Consider the following 15,851-nt stretch of genomic DNA (forward strand, 5'->3'; position numbering starts at 1 on the left):
TTGATTTGAATTGTTAGGCTACTTTGCATCTGCTCTGGGCTCTGCTCCAAAGACATCCTATTCCTCTTTGCAAGGCAAATCCACTTTTCACAGGAGCCTGTCAGATTCAAACACAGTCTCACAAATATGCCATTGCCTGTCCTTCACAGCACCACCGCTGTGGACCTCTGAGCATCTGCCTGAGATGGGAACCATCCATATGACTGTGACAGTAAGGTTTAAGGTCAAATGCATGTGGACACAAGCCTGCTCTTATGCGTCATGTTAAAAAGGTATGTGTGTAAATATTTAGTCAACTCACTAACCACACTGCAGTAATGAGAACATTTTTTTACACGTGCATATGCGTAAATGCATTCCCATTTGATTAAACACATGTACTGTACATAGTCAACCAGGCATGGGGTCAAACACATCTGTATCAAAATAGCAAGTACATCCTCAAGTGATTTCACACTTAGATCATAGTGCAGTTATGTTGTTAATGGCTCATTATAGTAATTTTAAACACCATGAGTGAGAAAGGAGGGGAATGAGAAATTATTATAGCTCATAAAGTCGGTGCCATTGGAACAGTCCTGATGTTGTATTGAATGTAAGGGGAAAAGCCTGGGAGTTGCAGTTATTGGGGGCCACTCGGTCCCCCTCACTGAGACCCAGGCAGCAATATGAAGGACAGACCCAGCTTCACACTGAAGAGATTAATCTCTCCCGCAGAAAGAACAAACAGAGATGGCCAGTATGGGGCCCTGTTCACACGCAGCCATTTGAATTATTAATAGATGTTAACTCGGAGAATAAATAATGCTCTGCATCTGCGATGTTTGCCTTAAAAATAACAACCGGCAAGAGGAAGCACACAGTGATCTGACAGCAGACGGGTCAAAGTCATTAGAATGTGTACATGCAAATAACAGAAATCAGTGTGAAAAGGTCAGAGTGCATTGATGGCAGGGAGCTGCACATGTCGTTGGAGAACTAGGAGCAAAGGGAGGGTGTGGAAGCTTTGGCAATTTTCAGCAAAAAAACTTACAGAGCTGTAGTGCATTTTGCTGGTGACTCAACCTTCCCCAAGAAAAAAACCAAAAGAAAAAAAAAATTCCCCGACAGAGAATAACTGATCACGGGATTTGATGTGGGATGAAGAGTGGTTTCCAAGGAGAAGAAGAACATCAGCATTTGCCTAATCCCCTCGTAATGGGGGTTATCAACACGGCAGCCAGGAAAATACGCTGGGCCCCCTTCAGCAAAAAAAGCAATTTGCATAACATTACGGCTTTTCCACAAAGTGCATTATGGTCTTATTGGTTTAGGATTTCACTGGGTCCCGTGCAACTCTGGCAACGCGCGCAGACCAAAGCAGCCGAACGTCAATGCCAGTGTTGGTTTTTGTCTTTCATAAGATGGTAATTCTCTGTTAGGGCATTGAAGGGAAAGAGATGATGTGTTGTTTTGTTTTGTTTTGTTTCTGTTTTTTTTCTGCGCCACTTTGCTGGCTTGGAGGTGGCGACATAGTGTCTACAGAGAAGTGTAAAGCAGTTCAATAGAATCAAGAAGTACTCTGTGAATATTCAAAGCCTTGCCCATCATCCTGAGTGGAAAAAAGTACTGTGATTTCGAGAGACACACTTCCAGTGTCATTACATTCTGTTCCACGTTTGACACACTGGCACATGACTGTCACACGTTGTTTGTTCCCAGTTACTCATCAAAATTCGAAAGCCCATTTTGCGTAGTGGCCATTGATTGGATACCTTCCCCGAAAGAAAAGAAATAAAACAAACCAGGTAGGATGGATGTAACCTCATGCAATAAAGGAATATACTCTCCATCCATTGTTCATGCTGAAAGGCAAAAAATGCCATGTTAAAAATGGGTTTCCGCCTGAAAATATGAGTTGAAACATTTTTTTTTCTGCCGTTGGAAAGACATTCATTTCAATCAAACAACATTCAAACTATATGAGGCCACAAACCCTGAGCCTGACATCAATGAGATGAGAGGTGATGAAATGTTAAATCAGTCCAAGTTTGGACCCCCTTTGGTTTCTCCCCATCTCTTTCTGAAAAAAAAAAAGAAAAAACAGTTTTTCTTCTCTGGTTCAGACACCACACTGTGCTCAGCTGGGGGGCATCAAAGCTCCAAGTCCACAGATTTAGGAGAAAGAAAAGCTGAATCTTCAAGGCTTTCAGCTTGCAAACATCACAGGGATGAACGAAGGGGAAAAAAACAGGTTTTCTCCTGAATCTTTCACAGGGTGGAGACAGGATTTTTACCATTTAGGTAGAAGAGGCAAATTGTACCCTCACCCTCTGGACACCAAGCAAAGGGAGAAGTTTGCTCAGGGAAGTGGACTTTGGACTTGGCCTCCGAGAGTGGCGTCTCTGTTTCTCCTGTGTGAGGGAGGACAAGTTCTGGTCCATGCCAGGTATGTTGGAGGTGTGCGTTAGTGTTTCCGCTTTGCCTTGAATGAAATTGTACAGCCAACACCAGGCTATTGTAGGTGATGAGGCTCACTGCAGGGCCCTCTGAGATCTTGTGAGCTGTGAGGCGGTGTGTATTGTGGTCAGAGACCTGAATGTCTGAGCTGATGTGTTATGGGGATGGAAAGAGAGAGGGGGAGAAGGAGAGAGGAGAACTGAATTTAGCCAAATTATTAGCTATAACTGGCGCACAGAGTTGTGGAACCTTTTCAGAGCACAATGACCTCATGCAATTTGTCAATTCTTTTGTCTTTGAAGAGAAGCCATAGGAGAACATTAATGTTGTGCAGACAGCTTGATTAAAGACCTGCTTATGCAATTTTATGCTGGGTTCTGAGTGGCACTCCACACTGTTTTTTTTCTTCTTTTTTTTCCCAAGCAAAGCCTAAGATCTATATCTCTCCATAAGTATATGAAGATATCAGCAGAGGACGGTTCTCGCTGTCAGAAGCAGGCACAGCATAAATTAGCTGCGATATACGCTCCTGCGCTCTCTGAAGCGCAGCAAAATTGAGCGGCCCTAATTATGTAATGCTAGTTGCATGATTAAAAAACAGAAAAAAAGTGTAAATAATGTAAAATGATTAGCTGAGCGCAGAGCATGCCACGCTAAGCGCTAAGCTGGGTTTGGATCGGCGCTGCCTGACTGGTGGGTGAGAGAGCGGATTGACTGCCGAGTCACTGTGCCTCTCCTCTCTCCTTCCCTGTACTGCAGACAGCCTGCACGCCACAAGCTGAGACACAACAGCACCTCATTATGAGAACCGTTAGGTGATTTTTGCCTTACGAGGCCGGCTGTAGCACAGAGCCGATAGTGGCTTGTTACCTTTTTAAAGTCTTGGGACGATTTAGACAAGGCTGCACTACAGGAGCAGAATTCTAATCACTGGTTACCTGCTCTCCCATTGATTCAGTTCAGAGGCTGGCTGCTGGCTGATGGCAGCTGTGTGCAGAGAGGGTGGAAATTTGTTTTTTGTTTACAGCAGATGTCTGGTTGCACTTTTCTTTACAGATCAGCATAAAGGGCATATAATATAGTAAAGACGTGGTAATATTACAATGTCAGTTTGCAGTTACCTGATCTTCCCTGCAGTGTGCAGGTCATTGCACAGAAACAATGGACGAAGTGACAATGAGACTGAAATGGAGTTGTACCAGAGCTTTAAAGTCTTACCAGATGTTTTGCACATTCCAAAAAATAAATTATGGTAGAATAGGGATACAAGGATACATTAACATGAGCCATCTAGAAAAGCATTTTTGCATTTTTTTTAACCAAGGAATTCAGGTAAAACCCATAAGCCTAACAGTATAATGTTCTGGGTTCCATGACATTTGTTTTAAAGGGTCTCAGTTTTAAACAAATCATTTCCGCTGTATATATATCAGTCTGAAATGTCTTCTTGTATTGGAAAAAGCTTTTATTTTAAAAGAGGGGACAGATGCAGAATAAAATTCTAAACATATTTGCAATAAATGAAAAATGTTATTAGCATTTAAAAAAAAAACAAACACCTTTAAAAAAAAAACCTAGATCAAATTCAGAAGAGGAAATATATGAATGCATTTTCTTTAAAGAAAAAAAATTAAATTAAATAGATCAGCTGACAGGTTAATATTCATAAAAAAAATGTAAAAATGCCCTAGTGAACCTAATGAATTTTACATAAATAACCTTTAATTTGTAAATGAACTAAATAAGTATTTCAAAGCCAAGAGGGAGCATATACCTTGCATTAAAATATTCTAGCAATTAACCATTTTATACCACACTTTATTTCTATTGATTTGAAACTTATCAAATTAAATTCTGTCTTTAAAAATGATTAGTCTTACTTCTTGTCTTCTGGTAAAGAAATGTATACATTCTTTAATTAATTCTCTTTTAGTACTATTTTATAATTGTTCTTTTTTTTACTGAAGCAATCTTCAGTGCTAAATAATAAGTACTCAACAGTAACTATATACTTTAAAACATGTGACTTTGTTTTGTACATGCTGTCTGTCAAATATATGTTATAAAGATCATTGGTATTCCATAAAGAGCTTTATATTATTACATTAATATTCTATCTTGTCCAGATACCTTTAGAATTTACATTTCGGCGGTGCTATTTGATTAATAAAATGTCCTTTAGTGCATAGGTTATGGAGAGAATTGCTATAAATATGAGAATTTATTTCAGAGCTTCCATTTTCTATACAAAACCCTAGCCTGTGCAATGATATAAATTTGAAAAATTTCACTGACTATTAAATATAACGTCATGCATGTCAAAGACTGCAGTCCAAGTCCAATTTTGCAGCTTTTTTTAAACTTACTACCCTGATTTGATCAAAATGTTTTACTCGTCACCTCAAGTATGTGAGGAATATTATAGTTATTATATATGTACATTTTGCTTTACTTACAATGAATGCAGGCACTTTAGGTATAAAACAAGCCTACTCACCACAATCCTTCCTTCAGTATGTTATTTGTTTGCTTCACACACACCCACATCCATGGCAGCTTGGATCCCTTTTATTGCATGCTATCTGTGCAGCTGACTATTCACTGCAGCTATCTGGGTTATGTACCTCACTGAAGGATACGGTTGCACAGCACTGGTTTCCTACCTGGGCATCATACCTGCAGCCTTCTAGTTTAAGGCCCAGCTTCCACCACTATGGCGCAATGCCACCTGCTTCCTGTTAGGGGGTCACCTCTTTGTAGCACCCTGAGATCCTCGCACCTCGACTTGCTGTTTTGTTGAGCTCATTCTGCGGGTAGGAAGAAGAGCATCGTAGCACATGTGCAGGTTGATTGATATACTTGATATTGACCAAGATGTGATATAAGTGTAAAACATTGCACCTTTGAGTGTGACCAGATTTAGGTATTTTTCATACATTACAAGACATCATTAACAGTAATGTTAAGGTCCTGCTAATCTGCTCTCTTTTTATGGACAATAGTTTTCCCCTATTTAAAATAACCACATTTAACATGCTTAGGTGTTTTGAGTGCATATACTGTATGTGTGTATGTGTGTGTGTGTGTGTGTGCAAGAGTGTAATACTAGAAATTGTAATTGTAAGTTCAAGTGATTCCTATTGCTGGAAAATATGAATATAATTCCATTAGGAAAATACCTTTATAGTCCTGTGTCTGTATATACAGCTTGCTTGTTTGCCATAGGTTGGATTTTTTTAATTCATCTATTATATTAAACAAAATATCTGTAAAATAACAAATATTATTTTATGTTAACTATGTAATCGTATATAAAATAGATAAGTGCAAAATGTAAAATACACAGAATGCATACAATAAAATCCAATTTTTATCAGTAATGACACATGTATTTTTGCGTTGCCTTATTGAACATAATAATCAACCAGTTGTGACATATGGTTCATGTGGACCTCATGGTACTTAATTACATTTGTGTTGATATATTTTTTACAATAGGAAAGCATGTGTACATTTTATTTGAATTGAAAGTTTATATGTGATATAATCAACACAGGAAAATTTTGATTTGGGTGAAATCCTCTGAATGCAGTTAATATCTATCTAACAAGATGTGTATAAATAACAGATTACAATTACTGGCCAACGTGATTAATAGGTGGCTCTTTAAATGCAAGGTTTTTTTTTTTTAAATCTTATTGAGATTCCTCTAGAAATTATGCTTTTGACTTAGACTGGACATGATGAACCCTGTAAAGACACAAGGGGAAATTAAGAAATTTGACTGAAAAGACTTTTAATAAGAATACAACACTACCCCCCACACCCCACACCCCCTATTTTCTCTATCCTTCTCCCCGCTTTCTTTCTCCCTCCACCTCCTCTGTTTTCCCTCTCGTTGTTGCCCCCCCCCCCCCCCCCGCCACCACCACCTTTTCTGCTGGCAGGGGAATGGATGGATGGATTGGGGGGGGGGGGGGCGGGGACATGTGGCACGGTGGTGAATCGATACAGCAGAAACCCTCACACTTTAAATGGAACACAAACACACAGAGGCCTCCTGCCGCAGTTAAACCCCAGCGGCCCCCCTCTCTCTCTGTGGCAGTGATCCCCTCCGCGCCGCCGCACTCTGTGGGAAGGAGGAGCAGGGGCCGGAGCGCGCAGCTCTGATGTTATTGATATAGATTAAAAACAGCAGGAGGTAGCCGAGAGTCGCAGATGTTCTCTTCACCTGCCTGTGCAAAAAGCATGCATGCAGATTACATGGGACGGGATGGCAGTGTGAAAGCAGGGTAATAATCGGGCTCAAAACTGTAGGTGCAAGAGGGAAATTCTGGTGAAGCAGAATTATTGGCTTCCAGGACGCCCACAGGGTCTTTGCTCTTGCATGTATGTCCACTTGTTCACAGCATTTGTTTATTTGGGTCCAGCTAAGATAACCAACTGTACTTTTGTTTCTTGCCTATAATAAAAAATAGTCTACAACCAAACCAACTTATCTTGAATGTGTAGATTGAGGTCAGAGAGACCCAGGTTTGACTTTTCGCTTCAACAATGTCATTTAGAAAAGCGAGGGGACATCCAAGCAAGCTCTGTAGAACCATCAGGGGAAATGGGTGTTTCAACTGAAGATCAGTGCTGCTCATACACACCAGCCATTGTGGTGTCCTACCCTTTTCACTGTCTGACACAATGGATTATACATTCATCCTAAACTTACTGTAACCACAGTCCCTGTGCATGTTGCTTGGATAGGGTCAATCAGAAAATGACTCCTCAGACAATATGATAGTCAAAAAAGAAAAAGGTCCTCAATAAATTATTAGTTGATATTATTGCCTTTTTTATCTGTTGTATTGCTATTGCTGTTTCTGCTTAATATGTACATGGTTTATTAACAAGAATCTGTGTTTTTCAATTCAATAAAGCATTTTTTTTTAATTGAAATTGGGTTTAAAGTTATTAAAGAGTCTGAAATGCCATGAACTCCTCTCTTTCCCTTAAGCCCGTGTACTGTGTGCATGCTCTGAGACACAACATAGGCTGTCATAAACCTAATTTATCTGTAGAGTATGTAATTATGTTAAATTATGTGATGTGGAACTTAATTATACATTTGATTGTGATGGCAATGAGGTTTTATGAATCAAGCACTGACTCATATGAACACACCAAAGATGATTGATTTAAATAATTAAGTTATTGATAGCACTGCACATTTTTTATTATTTAGAAATATACCATTATTACTGTTCAGTCCTTCAGCTATTGAATAGTCTTAACTCTGTTGTATAAACAGCTGCAAGATAACTTCCAAAAATCGATTTCATTTTCAAGGTGTTGTGTTATTTTGTTACAGGTAAAGTGATATCAGCGGCCTAACAGAAAAAGCGTACACAGCAGTCATGGCAAAGTCACAGTTTATTTGACCACAGAGACAAGGGAAGCATGACTGGAGCTTTGCCAATCATTTAATCTTCTTAAACCTGTATATCTGTGACAAATGTATGCATTAACTCAGAATCAATTCCAAACAAACAAATTGTATTGCACTCTTTACACCAGCTACTACAAAAGCATTTGTGGAGCTCAATTAATGACTTCTAATGTGATGCAAACTTCACGGGGTGTGATTTATTTTGGGTCAAAATTTTAATTCATAGCATATCTATGTACTTGATTCGGCCTTGCGTGAAGCTCCCAACACCTACCAAAAGCATATGACGTGTGAAATGCATACATAAAGGCAAAAATATATTTTGTAAATGAAAGTCATAGGAAGCCAAATCAGAAAAATGTCTTAACCTTAGCACTACAGAAATTTATTTGATCTGTTCTGTGTTGAGCGAAATGTAGGTTCACTAAAAATCATACCCAGTCACCACTGGGCAGGTGCATTAATGAAAATATAAATACACATAATACCACACAAAGCTAGAAAACGCAGCATTGGTTCAGCTCATGTAGTATAAAATACAGAAAATATTGCTGAGAACCTGTTTCACTTCTTTCCCAGCAATTAATTATGCAATAAAACCACAAACAGCTTTGCTGTTTGCTGTGAAATGAAGCCACACCTATGTAGTGTGATGTGACCCTCAGGCAAAGACTTGGTGTAAAGGCATCTGAACAATGTTCTTTTTTGGGCTGTGCATACATTTCAGTGATCCATCATTATGGTATTTATATAATTTCTTACTTTGTTACTAACAAATCAAGTACCTAACAGTGAAATATGTGTGGCACTGTTGCATATATGGTTAAGCTGGCTAGTTATAATCTTCCTAGCTCCAAGTGTCTTACAAGAGGAATTCTGCCCTTTTAACTACATTGTAGAGATGGTGGTATCCTAGCCTGCTAACCAGTGCTAATTGGCCTCTGTTGTTCTGAGATCCTGGTCTAATTGTTTGTGTGCCCTTAGATGAAAAAGAAAAGATTGTGAATTTCCTCTTTAGTGGTTGAGGATTAGTGTAATTGTTTGTATTGCCTGAAATCTCTTTTGCCTCTAGCTGCTGGGAGGAAGACCTGTTCAGCTGGCTGACAACCCAGCCATCATATCTCTGCGAATCATGCATTGCTGTGTGTATTTAATCAAGCTGAATGCATTTCTCAAAGTTCCTTCTCCAGGTATTCTTGTTGAGAGATGGGCCAGAGATGGCTTCTATCTTAGCTGTGCCATTGGATTCAGACCAGTAGGCCTCAAACATTTTTATTATGTCTGTAATAGCGCCTCGCTGAAATAGTATGTTTTTATTAGTAGCTTGTGATTAGAACTAGCAAACCTGAGCTTGATTTGTAGAACCATTAACAGTTTTTTCATCTACTACTACAAGGTGGAAAATGTTTCATTCTTAACTGTAATTTCCACCCTGAAATTTAATTTTCAGATTTTTACTTTTAATTTGAAAATGAGTTTTATTTTATATTAATTATGAAAGGAATAATGCACAATGCATATATTCTTGGCATATGCTTTACAGTAAAGAAATCTAAAATATTGGAAGAGATATTCCCTGATTCCTTAAATTAAGATGATCCCTAAAATCATACACTCTGTCACATTCATGTATAGTTACACAATACAAAAATATACATGTGACAAGGCAGCTGAAATCAGTCTGGATTGCAGCTGAAAATGCTTCATCTTTCATCAGCCCTGTTTTCTTTCATATTTAGACTTTAGCAAGGAATTGATGTCATACACAATAGTTATGCTTTTAACAATGAATTTTGGGGGATGTAATTTAATCAGAAATATTCTGAGCATAAATATCAGTCATTAATGAATATATTTATTTATTAACAATTTATTAAAAGAGAATGTTAGAGAATTGTTTTACAGTTTTACTTTTTAGACTGCCTTTTTATTCTTTTTTCTTTTATACTTAACTGAGCAAATATTGTGTTGATATGTGATGCCACTCAGTCTACAGAGGAACAATATGAAACAAAACAGTGGGTTTTTGGACAGATAAAAAGGAATACGGTACAGGTATTTCAATATTTTCAAGATTGATTTAAAGGAAAATAAACAAAGTGCAGATTGATGCCCCTGCTCGCTTATTTTTATCTGCTCACCAACAAAGGTTGAAGGTTAAAGGTCAATGTCAATGTCCTGCTGTTTCAAAGGGGTAACTTCAGGAGTCTTTCAGGGGGAGAGCAAAATTTGACAGATGTTTGACTGGCTATTTATTTACCACTCAGTGACTTTTTCTTGCATTACAAAATTCAGAAAAATTAGTTTTACCACACCCATTTTTAACACACAAAGCCATTTTAATTTTTAGTTTTAGTGCAACCTTCTTCAGTTTTTCACGGAATGCCCTTACACAAACACAAGGCTGAAATAATTGCTAAATCTGAGACATAAATGCCATGACCAGGGGAGTTTTTGATTTGTCTTTACTGTACCGATCAATATGTAATTCACTTAAATTTCAGCATACAATGGTCAAAGTTAAAAAGGCCATCATTGACATGATTTGTATACAACAGCTGCAGCAACAGCAACAAGAATGGCAGTGGAGACAAAAACAAGCTCCATCATTCAAAAACTAGTCTAGAAAATGTAAGAATGATTACAGTTTGCCAAAAGGGACTATGGTGTACTCTCAGTAAAATGGTGGGCTCTTTCCAGAATCTCACCTGCTCTGCATTCAGACATGCACCTTCAGATTTAATGCACTGTTGCATTGGCGCTTATGCTATATGGGCTACTTTGTTTTCATTTCATTTTTTTAACAGGTGAACTGATACCAAGAACAATGGAGTAGATAGGAAAATTGTTTCAAGGACCTCTGGAACATTTTTAATTTGCCATACAGAATCATCTTTTCCATTAATCATTCTATACTGGAATATTAAGAAATGAACCATGTTTGTGTGTGCTTATCACAGCCATTAAAATTAGTCAGTGACTAATTCAAGTTTAAACTCCTTCCATACCTCTCATCCTAAACATTTTATCTGCTTATTAAAAAATACATAATGATACAGTCATACTGGGATTGTTACATGGAACAATTCCATTTTTGGAAAAAAAAGAGAAGCTTTGGACATGTGTTATATTGTATCAGACGTCCTGCTGAGACAGATTCACAAGAAACAAAAAAGGAGCAGCATGGTTTTTTCAGACAGGCTGTGCAACAGAACTCCACGGACAGCTCACAGACATGCTGCCATTGCCATATCACATGCAAGGCACCTGCGGCAGATTTTCCAGTCCATACAGCACATCCCCTGCACACAAAGACAAGCTGCAGTGGCTCATTTGCCATCGGAATATTTACCATCAAAGCTAGCCTTGCAAAGTATCTTTCAACAACGTCAAGAAACTCTTTTTGAGTAATGCGTTCCCATTATGCCCCTGTCTCTTTTTTGCTGAATGTGTGTGATTAAGAGCTTATTCCATATGGGATTCTCTTCCCCTTCCCTAGCTGCAGAAATACATACATGTGTGCAAAATGCCTGTCGCAATGGTTTTGTTACAATACATGGAATCACATAAAAATTCCAATTCCGGTGGGTCCAATGGGTGTCTTTGTGAGCGTGTGTCAGTGTGTGTCTGCCTGACAGTTTTATTTCTGTGTGCATATTTCATGTGTGCTGTGTGTGTGCTCATATATATATGCACATATATACAAGAACAGGCAAAGAGCATAGGATCAGCAACAGCATGCAGTTGTCTGTGTGTGTGTGTGTGTGTGTGTGTGTGTGTGTGTGTGTGTGTGTGAGCGCGCGCATGCGTGTATGTGTGTGAGACTCTCAGCTGGAGTTCCCGCATGGTGGCTGAACTAAATCTTTTTGAGGTAACCGGTTACAGAAGGCACAGCAGGGAGCCTCCATAAACCTATGCAGAAATGTCATCTGTCCTCCAGTGTCCCCCCAGTCACGACTGGCCCTAACAAAAGGCCTTATCAGGCCTCAGGGAAGAGGGAGGAACAGAACAACAACCCGCAAAACAAATGAGATCCAGGGCAGCGTGTGTACTTCTCAACAGCTGTCAGGCAGATAAGTAAAAATATTTGAAATGGAATTTGCAGGAGATAAGAGGCGAGGTGACTGTCGCATTATCTAGAAATGCGTTCTTTTCTTCGCTGTCTAAGTCGAGATTGTAGCATACAGGTTGAGAATACAGTTAGAACATAGTAGCCTCGCTTCACAGTAGAGAGCCCTGAAAACATACCCCTCCGTTGGAGAGAGAAAGCGATGGCAGGAGAGACACAGTTCTGCTGTGCTCGGTTTTTCACTGCAATTATCCTTTCATGTAACTGGCGGAAGTTTCCAGCTCTCCTCACAGAGAAGCCAATTAGTGTTTTTTTTTCCTCCACCGCTGAGGTTTAATTAATGGTGTAATTGGGTCCCCCCTGCTGTGTGGAGGGCCAAAGAGCGAAGGGTATGTAGAGCCACACAGGAATTGTACAGCACAGTGTCACTTTAAACTCTAAAACAAACGAGTCACAGTGACGCAGAATGAAAAAAACAACAAATAATTAACACACAATGTGTGGATGAGAAAGCGATTTGCTGTTTTTTTGCATGTAAATGTAAAACGTAGAGGGTGTAATTACAGTGTGTAAATTATAGAGGTTCACGCACTCATAGTCAACCGGGATGCAGAATATTTCTTGTTGTTTTGTTAAAAGCTAATGTCAAAGTCTTCATCACTGTACACCCTTGCGTTCTTGCTCTGTTCTCACATCTTTTCATGCAAGAATAATGGCAAAGGCCAACCCCAACCTGACCTCTGTTTAATCATTTCTGGCTTTCTTGTCCAGCACCTGTGTGACTTGATTTGTCTGGATGCATGCACATTTTACTAGTAATACTTTATGTTCAATTAATCACCCATCAGTAAAATATTAATATAAATGTATTGTTTTGCAGAGCCTCTCCTAAAGCGTATACTATTTACCCCATTATAAATTAACCTATGAATACTTACCACCCATAAAATAATGCTTTGAATCATTTGCTGTTAGTTATCATTTGTGAGTGTGGCATCTACCACTTTAATCAATGTTAATACTGGTTTAATAATGTATTAATTAATGGTTAATTATTAAACTGTCCTGTTACAGCTTTATTTTTGACCTGATAATTCTCAACAACCAAAATTTCAAAAACCAACTATGTGTTGTCAGTGTTGTGACTCTGGCAGAGGTCTGTGTTGCTGAAATATTTTCAGTTTATGTAAAAAGGTTATGCTGATTTTTTAAGAATTAGTGTAGCTGAGTTTATTGACTTATCTATTGTTACCTTCTGATTTGTGGTTTTCTAGTTATTTTTACCATATAATTATTAGCATTATTATTGGAAGTTGATGCAGCTGATTGATTAATTTTGGGTATAAAGTGAATGCATTTCCAAAAAATGCAAATATAACCAAATATAAATACAGTATGTCCATAGGATATAATGTGAAAATATAAATAAAAACACATTTTGAATGTGATTTACATTTTTCATATCAGGCTTTGCTCACAGAACACAATAGCAGTGACTACAATTTCAATTACAGAAACAACATTGACCTCCACACATCAGACTATAATCATGACTGACTTCAACAATTATTAAAAGCCAGAGCTCCATTTCCAAGGCATAAATATTGTCTATACAGAACAGAATAACACACTGTTCCCTCATATGAATGTATTGCAAATGAAATACTTTACTGTTTTTTATTTCTATTTAGTCTGGCACCACAGTAGCACTTTTAAAAAAAGGAAGTAAGTGTTTTCGACAGAGGTGACTTTCCACAGCATGTTGACTACATTATAATCCTCCTATCCTCCTCATGGCCTTTGGTGTGAAAAACAACTGTCAGAATTATTTAGTGGAAATAAATGTCCCCCCCACGCACACACACACACACACACATACACACACACATATGCACACACACACACAACAATTATACATATTAATAATGAACCATGGCAATGTACATTTCATCAGCTGTAAATTTGTAGTATAGCCCTGTGAATCACAAATAATGCATCCTGTGGTCGGCTTCCACATAGACTTAACACAGGAAAATGCCTTGCTGTGGTTCTCACAAATTAATAGCCAAGCAATGTTGTTGGGGATGAAAAGAGGGGAGAATACTGTAAAGTATAAGATATATGTGTTTAGCCAAATCTCTGGTCCCCTATAAGGGCTTATAATGATAGAATTGCCAAGCATATGTGAGTGACAAGCCTTCCTCAGACATAGTATGACACACATGGATGTCAATGGTGACAAAATGGTTTTCAAAGCTGTGATGGGAATGTGAGGCTTTAAGCACTCCATAGAGAATGCACCAACCATGCTGTCAATCACCGACTTGTATGCACCAATCAAAATGTCTTTGGTCTCCATAGCAAAACATTATGACTGGCTCAAGTTAGTGAGTCACAGATAACACATGATAGCTCCGCCCATTTTGGGTTTCGCTAAGCACCACTCTCACATCCACTGCTCAGTCTGGATGAAGAACCTTGGTATCTGCTATCTAATAATCGAACCAAATTCTCTTGTTTTCAATATTTGTGTCTCCAGTCACACACTCAAGAAATACTTTTTTCCACTATTACAATGTTGAAAGCGTGTGTGTTTATTTTTATGTACTTATTTTTTGTGAGATTCCAAGCTTGGAAATAATTATTGCTCTCTGAGAGGACATCCAAGATTGCTGTGGGAGCAGAATGTAATTGTTCCTTCAGTTTCCACACATTATTATTTTATGAGTGTGAACGACCCTTTATGTTTCACATTCCATACAAATCATGGAATTGAACTGCATGTTGCATTAAATGTGCAAATTAAAATATGAAGGAGCTCTAACACGATTCATCTTCCTGAGCGATTTTCCACAGTATGCTGTCTACAGGTGGAATACAGGAACCAGCTTCTTCTGACAGATTAGCATCAGAAGCCCAGTTATGACGAAATGCTGGTTATATGAAGTTAGCTGTGTAATTCTATATGACAGGAGGAAAGCACATGATTACATTTACGTTTATAAATTAAATACATTCAGCTTTTAATAGGCACAGCACAGTGCATTCTGGAGTAAATTGAAGTCATTGTGTTTATTTGTGGGTAATTGAGTGAGTGGGTGTGGAGGTTAGTCTGAGGTTGCCATTAAGCTCTGTACCTTCTGCTTCAATTCCAGTCACTGTCCGGAAATTAAACCAATGCAGATGGAAAGAAATTAGAAGGGCAAGATAGATTTTTCGACAAATACTCATCCAATTTCCGACATGAGAATGTAACATGCAATCATTTATTCCAGTAAAACAAATGTTTAGATTCCATATGTTAAATATTTTCATTTGGGTGCAGGACTCTGCCTTTAATTTTCTCTGTATGTTGTGTTGTCTGTGTAGTTACAATAGCTCTAAAATCAGTAATAATAAGTAATTATCATTTATTGCATTCTACTGTCACAATAAGGTGTACAGTTGCTGTTTCCTCACTGTTTCGTAACTTTTTTCAGTATGAATTTCATTTCATTAGCACCACAGATATATATAGTGTGTTTGAGTGTTTTAGAGATGATAACCTGGTTTCTTTTCCTGGAGTCCATCTGCCACTGGGCATTTTCCCATAAATCCATACAGCAAACTCTGAACGTGCAGTTGATTGAAAGAGTTCTGGGATTGAGGGGGGTTGCGGTGCGTGAAAAAAGGAGGGTCTTTTTTCTTGATTTCTTTTTTCTCAAACTCAGAAGCTGTGGAAGCCCTTTCATGTTGGCCACCAAACCATGGCTAATGGCCCCTGCTGAGCCGGGCGTCCAGCTCCCAGTGCCCTCAGCATCCAGCGGATTGTTTCTAAATAAAAGCATGGAAAGTGGGCTTAAAATATTGGGGTCCCGAACCCCCTCAGACCCCCACCCTGCCCCATCTGCCCCTGTAGTCGTGAAC

The 15,851-nt window shown here is 38.6% G+C and overlaps 1 protein-coding gene across 1 annotated transcript in view; it reads left to right on the top strand.

The window, feature by feature from the left end:
* Positions 1-2,315: 2,315 nt before the first annotated feature.
* LOC118784032 (catenin beta-1) overlaps positions 2,316-15,851 on the top strand; it is a 44,391-nt gene continuing 30,855 nt past the window's right edge. The window contains exon 1 of the mRNA XM_036538005.1: positions 2,316-2,428. The gene's annotated coding sequence lies outside the window, so the exon portion shown is untranslated. The remainder of the gene's footprint in view (positions 2,429-15,851) is intronic.

Source organism: Megalops cyprinoides, chromosome 10 (genome assembly GCF_013368585.1).
Source record: "Megalops cyprinoides isolate fMegCyp1 chromosome 10, fMegCyp1.pri, whole genome shotgun sequence".
Lineage (NCBI taxonomy): Eukaryota > Metazoa > Chordata > Actinopteri > Elopiformes > Megalopidae > Megalops > Megalops cyprinoides.